Source organism: Lytechinus variegatus, chromosome 9, assembly GCF_018143015.1.
Source record: "Lytechinus variegatus isolate NC3 chromosome 9, Lvar_3.0, whole genome shotgun sequence".
NCBI classification, from domain to species: Eukaryota; Metazoa; Echinodermata; class Echinoidea; order Temnopleuroida; family Toxopneustidae; genus Lytechinus; species Lytechinus variegatus.
Window position 1 is genome coordinate 27,928,441 of NC_054748.1, and position 10,362 is coordinate 27,938,802.

Genomic DNA, 10,362 nt, shown 5'->3' on the forward strand with positions numbered 1-10,362 from the left:
AAAGAAGTTCAAAACCGACAATTGATAGAATATCTTATGAACACATTTGCCTTGTTACATGTATAAAGATATGGAATGCTTTTTATATTAGAATTTGTTATGTAAGAATTTCCAGGTCAATAAACATACTGATATAAACACTTGTTATTTTACTGTCTTTCAAAGTAGACTCTCTTTGTCACTTTACCAAATGATGGTTGTTGCGCGAGCATAATTTTTATCTACTTTTCCATTTTGAGAGTGATTTGATCTTGTATTTTTGAATTAATAAAAAATCTTTTCATGCACTGAATTATGATTCAAAATCTTATAAAATATTTGCAATATTTCATTGATTTTTATTCACAATGAAGAATGATATACATGTGTATGTATATATACACAAATATTTATATTTGGTATGTTTTATATATAGTGGTATGTTTTATATATAATATATTTCTCAACTTTTTCTTCCATAAACAATCAATTTTGTACTGTCTTTTTAGAAGATACTATTATGGAAGCAAAATTTTAGTAATTCTCTGTTTAATGACTTTGCTGCCATTCTTGTGATTTTTAAAAATTTAAAATGGAATGGAAACCAACCAAATTATTATTTTAAATTATTTTGTATTCTGTTTTCCAGCTATCATTTGGCACAAAAATAGCAAAGAATATTAAATGTAGTGCTCAGTATGGGTCCATGAAATGCCTTCATGGGGTCTGTTTCATGACGCTGTTCGTAAGTTAAGAGTGACTTTAAAGCCTGTGTATAGCTTTGGTAAAGGGTCAATAATGTGATTGATAATCGAATATCATCTAATATGACAGTCTTACTGAAGCATAGAGACCGTTAGATATTTTTCCAACTGCACTTCTCTGAGAAAATTTCAAATATTCAAATCTTGGATATATAGCGCCCTCTCTCGGCGATGCTTGTTTTAAATTAAAAAAGTGGCTTTTTTTTCAAGCACTTATAAATTTAGTGATTAGATATCCAAAAGTTACAGACAAAGAACATATCTTGAAAGTTTTAGCCCATTCCATGATTTGGAATAGGATTTAATTGAAAGACAAAAACACACAGATATTTTAATTTGATCGGGTGACCCGATCAAGTTAAATTTCCATGTAAAATCGCAAAATTTATCCTGTAAAACACATTTTCATTTCATATCCTCCACATCATAACTGTTATAGGGCATATCCATTCATATTAGCTAGCAATGAATTGGAGTAGTGATAGGTGCATTTTGGTGGATTTACCAAAACTATACACAAGCTTTAAGACTGAGGATAATTTTTTGCGGTAAATGATATTCACTATTAAATGTTCAATGGAGTTTATTTAGCTTGTAAGAAAATACCCCCAGTCACTCTTAAAGACACTCTTCTTTACTTATAAACATCTTTATGAAACTGCCCCAGATGCCAGGAAAAAAGTCTTGTCCATGTATCAGAGGATTTGGGTTCGAATCCCAGCCTTGTCGTTATTTCCTTGAGCATAAAATTCATCCACACTGTGTCACTCAACCCAGGTTAGGTAAATGTATAATGGTAAGAAGGAATTCCTCAAAAAGCTTGTGAGCATCGATATCAGTAGGCTGGTAAGAGTGCCATGAGCACCTAACAAGGTAGATATGTATACATGTGCACATTAAACCAAGAAGCTTGTGCACAATAAAAATATAATTATTTTTATTTGTATGCTAGCCTTACACACAGAAATCATGGTCTGTAATTATTGAAGGGGCTGATTTATAAACTTATTGTATCTCAGTTAAAAAAATGAACACACTAATGTACAACACAGCCCTAATGAATGTATTTAACATTAACAAATACATCTTTTTTATGCTATGCCAAATTATTTAATACTTAACTAATTCCTTTGATGTGTTGAATGGTAATGTGTAAAGACTACCATTTGATAATAAGTAAACTATCTTTGGTGGTTTTGATATTTTCTTTCTAAACTTTTTGCTCTATTTTTGCATAATAATTTTCAATCAATGGCAATTATTCAATTGGTGAATTTTTAATGGCAATTACTCAACAAGTGAATATGAATACATACATTTCATTCTGGTAATTTTAGTGGCAATTATAAAACAAGTAAAAATATGAATAAATTTTATTCTTTTCATGTTTTTTTCTTACTTTTTACTCTTTTCTGCCATGATGCTAGATAACCCCAGCCAGATGGCATTTATGTGACAAATTTATGTAATGACTTGTGTCATGACTGCAATATCATGGAATGCAACTCTCTTTAAACAGTAAATATGTTTAACTGAAATTTAACTAAATTTAATTAAATTGTGTATCATGGCTTGTGTGTTGTGGCCTTATCTCATTCAATTCTCATGATTTCTGTAATCCAAGTGCTCAGTCATCCATGTTTAATTTTCCATATTACATGTTTTAATGTCATTTAGTGTGGGGGACATCGTGGTCTAGTGGTAAAGAATCTTGTCTTTCAATCCGAGGGACATGGGTTCGATTCCCAGCCATGGCATGGTTTTCTTCAGCAAGAAATTTACCCACATTGTGCTGCACTCAACCCAGGTGAGGTGAGTGGGTACTCAGAAGAAATTCCTTGCATGCTTGAGAGCCTGATCAAGGTAGCCGTGCTAAAGCCAGGGTAATAATTAAATAATCATCTTAAGCAGGGCCTACTGGGAGAACAGTTTCCGGAACTGAAGTGGCTACCCTGGGTAAAATATTTTATTATTGTATTTGTTGGTGTTTTATGTACTATTCGGATTATGGATCACATGGTGGGTTAGAAAGTTTGCATTTGGGTCATGTGTATGATCTCTTGAGATTTATTTATACACACACTTACATGTATGTGCGATTAGATCCTGAAATTATACTATATGAGGTGCTGAGTTCTGTTACCCTGGAGTTTGAGAACTCGTACCTCAGAGTTTGAGAATGTGCATACCTAAGCAAACTTCCAATTCTGGTTCAAGAAATCTTGTCTCTGTCAAGACTAAATTTCTCTCCTACCAAATTTAAGAAATATGACCCAATTTGAAGCACTCAAGGAAGAGTTGAGAACACACATTTGAATGCATGAACACCTAATAAGATCCATGAATGTTTAACTTTGAGTTTTGAAATGTGTATTTGATGAACATTCCACCTTTTTGCCACCCCCACCATAATGTGTCATGCACTCAGGCATTGTGTGGTAAATGTTACCTAAAATCTGTGTGATTATTATCCAATATTAACAAATGTATCTTGTAAAGCATCGGTGTACACCAGCACAGTACTAATGGAGGTGTATGTATAATGTCCTGAAAGTTTTATGTCTTTTATTATATTTTTATAAACGATATGAGAGTGATGTGAGCTCTCTTGCAAGTTGCGTGTATATATTGATGTTCTTTCAAAATGGCTGCACATCGTAGAAAGTAGTTATGCACAAAGAGCCCCCTTTTTCTTGCAATATGTAGAACCAAAAATTAAATGGAATTCCGGAATAGCATTTTGCTCACAGAAAAACATCATTTTTAGTCGAAAAAGCAAAATTTTATCCAAAAAATTCAGCATAAACATTCACTAATTAACCAAAAAGATGAAAAGAGGATTCAGCATGAGATTTAAATGTTTTTTTCATTGTTTACAGGGTTCACAGAATTTCAAAGAAAAACACAAGTTTTCTGCCAAAAACAAAAATTGGATTACCAAAGCAAAGCATGAATATTGAGAAAGCAAATGAAAAATGAGAATTTAGCTTATGATTTAAATTATTATTTTTTAATATAATTCTGTAGTGTATAGTGATTCACAGATGTTTTATTTTTTTCTTAAATGAAATATGGTTATAATATTATGTGGTTGTTTAAATTATTGTGTATATTACACCTTAAAGTACCAAAATATATTTGCAAATTCAGGGAAATGCTTTGTAACTTTTGAAAAAGTGCTTAATAAGAAGCAATTATATTTATTATAAACATTTTGCTGTCATAGGCTCCTTGTTACATGCTTATTAGAAATATTTATTACTCAGATATACAGTTTCCATGATGTTTTGTATTAAATTTTGCTTTACAAACTATTTCTTGCTATGAAACTGCAATTAATCTTTCAATATATGAATGCTTGAAAATACCATATAATGATAAACTACTTCCTTTTTTGTATTTTTGTACTAATTCACAACAAACAATGGTGCAAAAGGCTGCAATTAACACATAGTCTTCTGCGCAGACCCTTCACTCGAGTTAAGTGTTCTGAATATCGAGCCTATTTGTGTACTTAAGGCCCAAATTGAAACAGCAAAGTTTTATAGGTGCTAGTCTTGTATGAAGACTCACTTATTGATAAAAGTTATCAGGGTCTGGTGCAGAATCCATGTTCACTGTGCCTTGAATAGGCAACTAGATAAATGACACTTTATAAAACGCTCTATATTATTATCAGTTAGACTAACTACAATATTTATTAAAATGACTTCACTATTAAATGATGTTTAATTTCAGTGGTTCTCGCTATAATTAAAAACGGCTTTCCAGTTTTTATTAGTCATTAAGGAGATAACGATGCAGTTCGTTCTGCCATTCACATGATTAGAACCCATATTAGAGCTGTAACATGATGTTAACAAATTCTGTTGGATGCATTGTTTGAATAATATCAGTGAACGTCATGTGACTCTTTTTTCTAAGTGAATTTAATAAATGGGTTATCATGCTGCATTACAAATCATATTGTTTCAAGGAAATAAAAAACATTTCGTTTGTTTTGCTAATTGAACAAAATGTTTCATCTTGTGTTTGTTAACATGTGCATCTAATAATAGTTCGGCTTTATTTTTTATGCAATCCACGAAGTGGCACACGCGACAGTTGATGCGCGTAATCACTAATCGAGATAAACGCGAATGAAGATTTCACATTTTCAACTGACCATTGCTATTTGATTGTGAATTTCAACAGAATGAAGAATGCACATACCAAGAGCCAGGTATCTACTGCTGCATTCCATGTATCGAATGAACATCAAATCCTGACGTAGCAGTGATTCAAACATAAGTGTCGTTTTGTGCTTAGAAACGGCGCACATGTGTGCCACTTCATGGGGTTTTTTTACAAAGGATTTGAAATAGAAATAGGATACATAAGAAGTCGTGAAGAAATAGGATACATAAGAAGTGAAGAAATAGGATACATAAGAAGTGAAGAAATGAATACATAAGAAGTGAAGAAATAGGATACATAAGAAGTGAAGAAATAGGATACATAAGAAGTGAAGAAATGGATACATAAGAAGTGAAGAAATAGGATACATAAGAAGTGAAGAAATAGGATACATAAGAAGTGAAGAAATAGGATACATAAGAAGTGAAGAAATAGGATACATAAGAAGTGAAGAAATAGGATACATAAGAAGTGAAAGAAATAGGATACATAAGAAGTGAAGAAATAGGATACATAAGAAGTGAAGAAATAGGATACATAAGAAGTAGAAATAGGATACATAAGTGAAGAAATAGGATACATAAGAAGTGAAGAAATAGGATACATAAGAAGTGAAGAAATAGGATACATAAGAAGTGAAGAAATAGGATACATAAGAAGTGAAAAATAGGATACATAAGAAGTGAAGAAAAAGGATACATAAGAAGTGAAGAAATAGGATACATAAGAAGTGAAGAAATAGGATACATAAGAAATGAAGAAATAGGAAGCAGAAAAAGTGGTGAAGAAATAGGATGCATAAGAAGTAGAAATAGGATACATAAGAAGTGAAAATAGGATACATAAGAAGTGAAGAAATAGGATACATAAGAAGTAAAAAATAGGATACATACGAAGTGAAGAAATAGGATACATAAGAAGTGAAAAATAGGATGCATAAGAAGTGAAGAAATAGGATACATAAGAAGTGTGGAAATAGGATACATAAGAAGTGAATAAATAGGATACATAAGAAATGAAGAAATAGGAAGCAGAAAAAGTGGTGAAGAAATAGGATGCATAAGAAGTAGAAATAGAATACATAAGAAGTGAAAATAGGATACATAAGAAGTGAAGAAATAGGATACATAAGAAGTGAAAAATAGGATACATACGAAGTGAAGAAATAGGATACATAAGAAGTGAAGAAATAGGATACATAAGACCTGAAAGAAATACGATATATAAGAAGTGAAAAAATAGGTTACATAAGAAAGGAGGAAATAGGAAGCAGAAAGTGGTGAAGAAATAGGATGCATAAGAAGTAGAAATAGGATACATAAGAAGTGAAGATATAGGATACATAAGACCTGAAATAAATAGGATGTATAAGAAGTGAGGAAATAGGATACAAAAGAAGTGAAGAAATAGGATACATAAGAAGTAGAAATAGGATGCATAAGAAGTGCAAATAGGATACATAAGAAGTGAAGAAATAGGATACATAAGAAGTGAAGAAATAGGATACATAAGAAGTGAAGAAATAGGATACATAAGAAGTGAAGAAATAGGATACATAAGAAGTGAAGAAATAGGATACATAAGAAGTGAAGAAATAGGATACATAAGAAGTGAAAGAAATAGGATGTATAAGAAGTGAAGAAATATGTTACATAAGAAAGGAGGAAATAGGAAGCAGAAAAAGTGGTGAAGAAATAGGATGCATAAGAAGTAGAAATAGGATACATAAGAAGTGAAAATAGGATTCATAAGAAGTGAAGAAATAGGATACATAAGAAGTGAAGAAATAGGATACATACGAAGTGAAGAAATAGGATACATTAGAAGTGAAGAAATAGGATACATAAGACCTGAAAGAAATAGGATGTATAAGAAGTGAAGTAATAGGTTACATAAGAAAGGAGGAAATAGGAAGCAGAAAAAGTGGTGAAGAAATAGGATGCATAAGAAGTAGAAATAGGATACATAAGAAGTGAAGAAATAGGATACATAAGAAGTGAAGAAATAGGATACATAAGAAGTGAAGAAATAGGATTCATAAGAAGTGGTGAAGGAATAGGATTCATAAGAAGTGAGGAAATAGGATACATAAAAAGTGGTGGAAAATAGGACACATAGCTAACAAATTTTCCACAGTAGAAGAAACAAAAACAGAATGATTATCAAATTGTCTTTCAAGGTAGTGTAATTATGGGAGAAATTGCGGCGGTTAGCGAGGTTAGCGAGCCTTAAAAAAGTTGCTTCAGTCGTTTGAAATAATATGCATTAAATACAGAGGATGATAAGGGTATATTATCTAATGCAAACTTTAGAAGGATAGGATCAAGCAATACATAAAAAGAGCAAATAGGGAATTATATTATAGTCGAGTTTTGTTCAATAAAAACTCGTTTGCTCACTGTATAGATGTGTAGGTCAAAGGTGAGATTAGAAAGGAAACAAAAATAAGATCGTCACTACTAGGAATAAGTGTTCCATATGAAATGGTCATAGGCGATCACAGGCCACGATATAAACTTTAAAAAACGTGGAAATATCACAATGATGAATATGAAAATGAAAGATTTCGAATAATATTTAAGATTAGATTGGGAGATGATGCAACGTTCCAGATTTTGTGCAAAATTCATTTATCAAATATTTATTACATTGTTGTGTTAATTAATGTACTCTAAAGTCCCCTATAAATGGATAAAATGGTTAAGATGAATGATTCATTAACGGTATTGATTTGAGCAATGTCATCAGTAACTCATCGTAGAGCCTACTTTTGAAGAATACGGAAGGCCAAATATTTTTCGTACAAAATCCCCTCTTCCACAAAGATACCACACGAGTGACACGACCCCCTCCCATATTCACGAAAGTATATTTAAAGCAATATAATAATTAACGTCAACCTATACAACCCATTACTATTCAAATGCAAACAAAAAGTATATCGTTGAACGCAAACCGCTGTATAGCTGTAGATTCTGATTTACATGTTAAAACACGCCTGTATTATATCATAGAATTATAATATTTCCAAACAATTGGCCTCCTTCCAAAGTCCAATTCCTTCTCTCTCAACCTTTGCTATTCAAATGTATCACATTACGGATCTTGAGAAGTTCAGTCACGCGGATTAGTAGGTTAATGATCAATTCATACCAAACACTTACGAAGGAAAACATATTTATATAGGTGTAAATTTCATGGATAGCACGGTTTGTTGGGTAAGTGACCAGAATTTGTACAAATACAACGTGATCAGTATTATTAGTAAAGCTCCCTGCTAATTATCGCCAACTCAACCAGCTGTATCTAGATGCAATGCCTCATTTGTCACTTGGTGCTATGTCGGACATATATCTGACAGACGTTAAAAATTATTTGGAGCCATGTTTTCCTTGGAATGAGGCAGGTGTAAGCAACTGCACTCTCAATTGCAGGGACTGTGAATAAATCCATGTAGACTGTAATGGAATTATGAATTTAGATTTACTCCTAAATATTCATTGTTCAAGTCTCAAATTTAGCAACTAAATTCAAATACGTAAAGATCAAAAAATATTTTTTCAGGATTCAATCTAAGTAATCCTGAATTCGATTGGTCCCTAACTACAGAACAACTATATTTATTTTAAATCCCTGTAATTTATACTGCGCATGAAATGGGTCCAATGGGTTAAATAGGTCTATATGTTGACTCACACGTATCACCCACCTTCCTCATATTGCTGTCCATACATGTACGCAACTTAAGTGTTTATTATTTTTAGACTCACATGGCGCAGATAAGTTACACGGATCACGTGACTTAATCAAGAACATGAATGTCGAAGACCTTTGACTGTTATTGTGTGATAAGAAAAAAACCCCATAACACACTTGATTAATATAATTCTTCCTCTTTGTGCATCATTGTGTGAGGTATTCCATACTGCCCATAGAACGCTCTAAATCGCTGGAAACTACTCAAATTTGGGGACTTGTTCAAGAAATTTTCTTTTTAAAGGTAAGCTAAATACGATTTTTTTTAATGAATGTCACAAAGGACAATCAGATGAATGTTCATGAGGCGTAATCTGACTAAATAAATCCCATTGGGTAGTCTGCCGAATCGACGCCGATAGAGTCTACACCTTTTTTGGTTTATAGTCAGGGAATTGATGCGGGGGGTGACCGGGGGGGGGGGGGAGGCGGGCTACCACCAAGTATATTTTTCAAGGGCGCGTGCCTATTTCAAAAATAGAAACAATAGTAAACGAAGGAGAATGAAAGAAGAAAGAAGGGACAATCAAACCATGAAAAACAAACCACTAGCTATAGTGCTCTAAAACGCAGACTTTCGGCATATAAAAATCCCCATTTCCCCGCAACAAAACAAAACCGTGTCACAGTGCACTGTACGTCAATCACACTGACTATTCGATACATTGTAGCAGCGTTGAGAGTACATTGTGCTTGCTATGTGTCGACTATGGAAATTTTGCCGATTTTCACAGTATTGAGAAGCAGTATTTTCACATTTTCAAATGCCTTTTTTAAAAACATTGTCACAGTGTTTTTACACTAAGCTGTGGGACAAATTTGTTTCTGGCAGGTTTTTTTTTAGTAGGTCTCTACTTTCTTAGCACTAAAAACACTATGATTTTTCACGGGCATAATAGGAAAGGGAAGTGGTAGAGGGGGTCCAAATTTGCATGCCTTCAGAGTAGGCCTACGAACGACTTCAGGTATAAGGAAATCAGGAAAAATCTCCCAACATTTTAATGTAAGGACCAAGAAATATTCTGTCTTAATCAGTTTGAATGATGAGGATCACGGGGGATCATGGTCACCCATCATATTTTTTCTGTGTAAGCTAGAGGCAAAGCCCCACCACCAACCCTAATGATGTCCTCCAATTCCTAATGGACAAATCTAATCCGGCGATCAGTAATTTATAATCAGTGGCAGATCCATAGGGGGGGCAAAGCCGGGCCGTTTACCCCCTCCCCTCTGGAAGCCATAATCGAAATTTGTAATGTAAATATACCGTTTTAACTCGAGTGTGCCCCCCCTTGAATGACCTCCAATTTTAGTTGGAAACTTTTTTTTCCTTGTCAGATTTTTCATCAGGAATATGTGCCCCCCCCCTCCCCCTTGGAAAATCCTAAATCCGCCCCTGGTTATAATTCATGGCGGACAAACACTTAGTATCGTGAAATTATATTGTGATTAACTAATTTGAGAATAAAAGTGAAACCAAATCATTGACACCCATATCACTTCAATATAATGAAAATAATGAAAAGCAATTGTACAGACAATAAAGAAGGATGAATTTCCGTGCATTCGTAAATAGCGTTTAGAGTAGGGCAAAATTGACGGTTACAATCATTTTATTTCCAACACGTTTGAGGCCCGTAGTAGAAATAGCTGCACCGAGGCGACGACAAATTAAATCTACCGATGG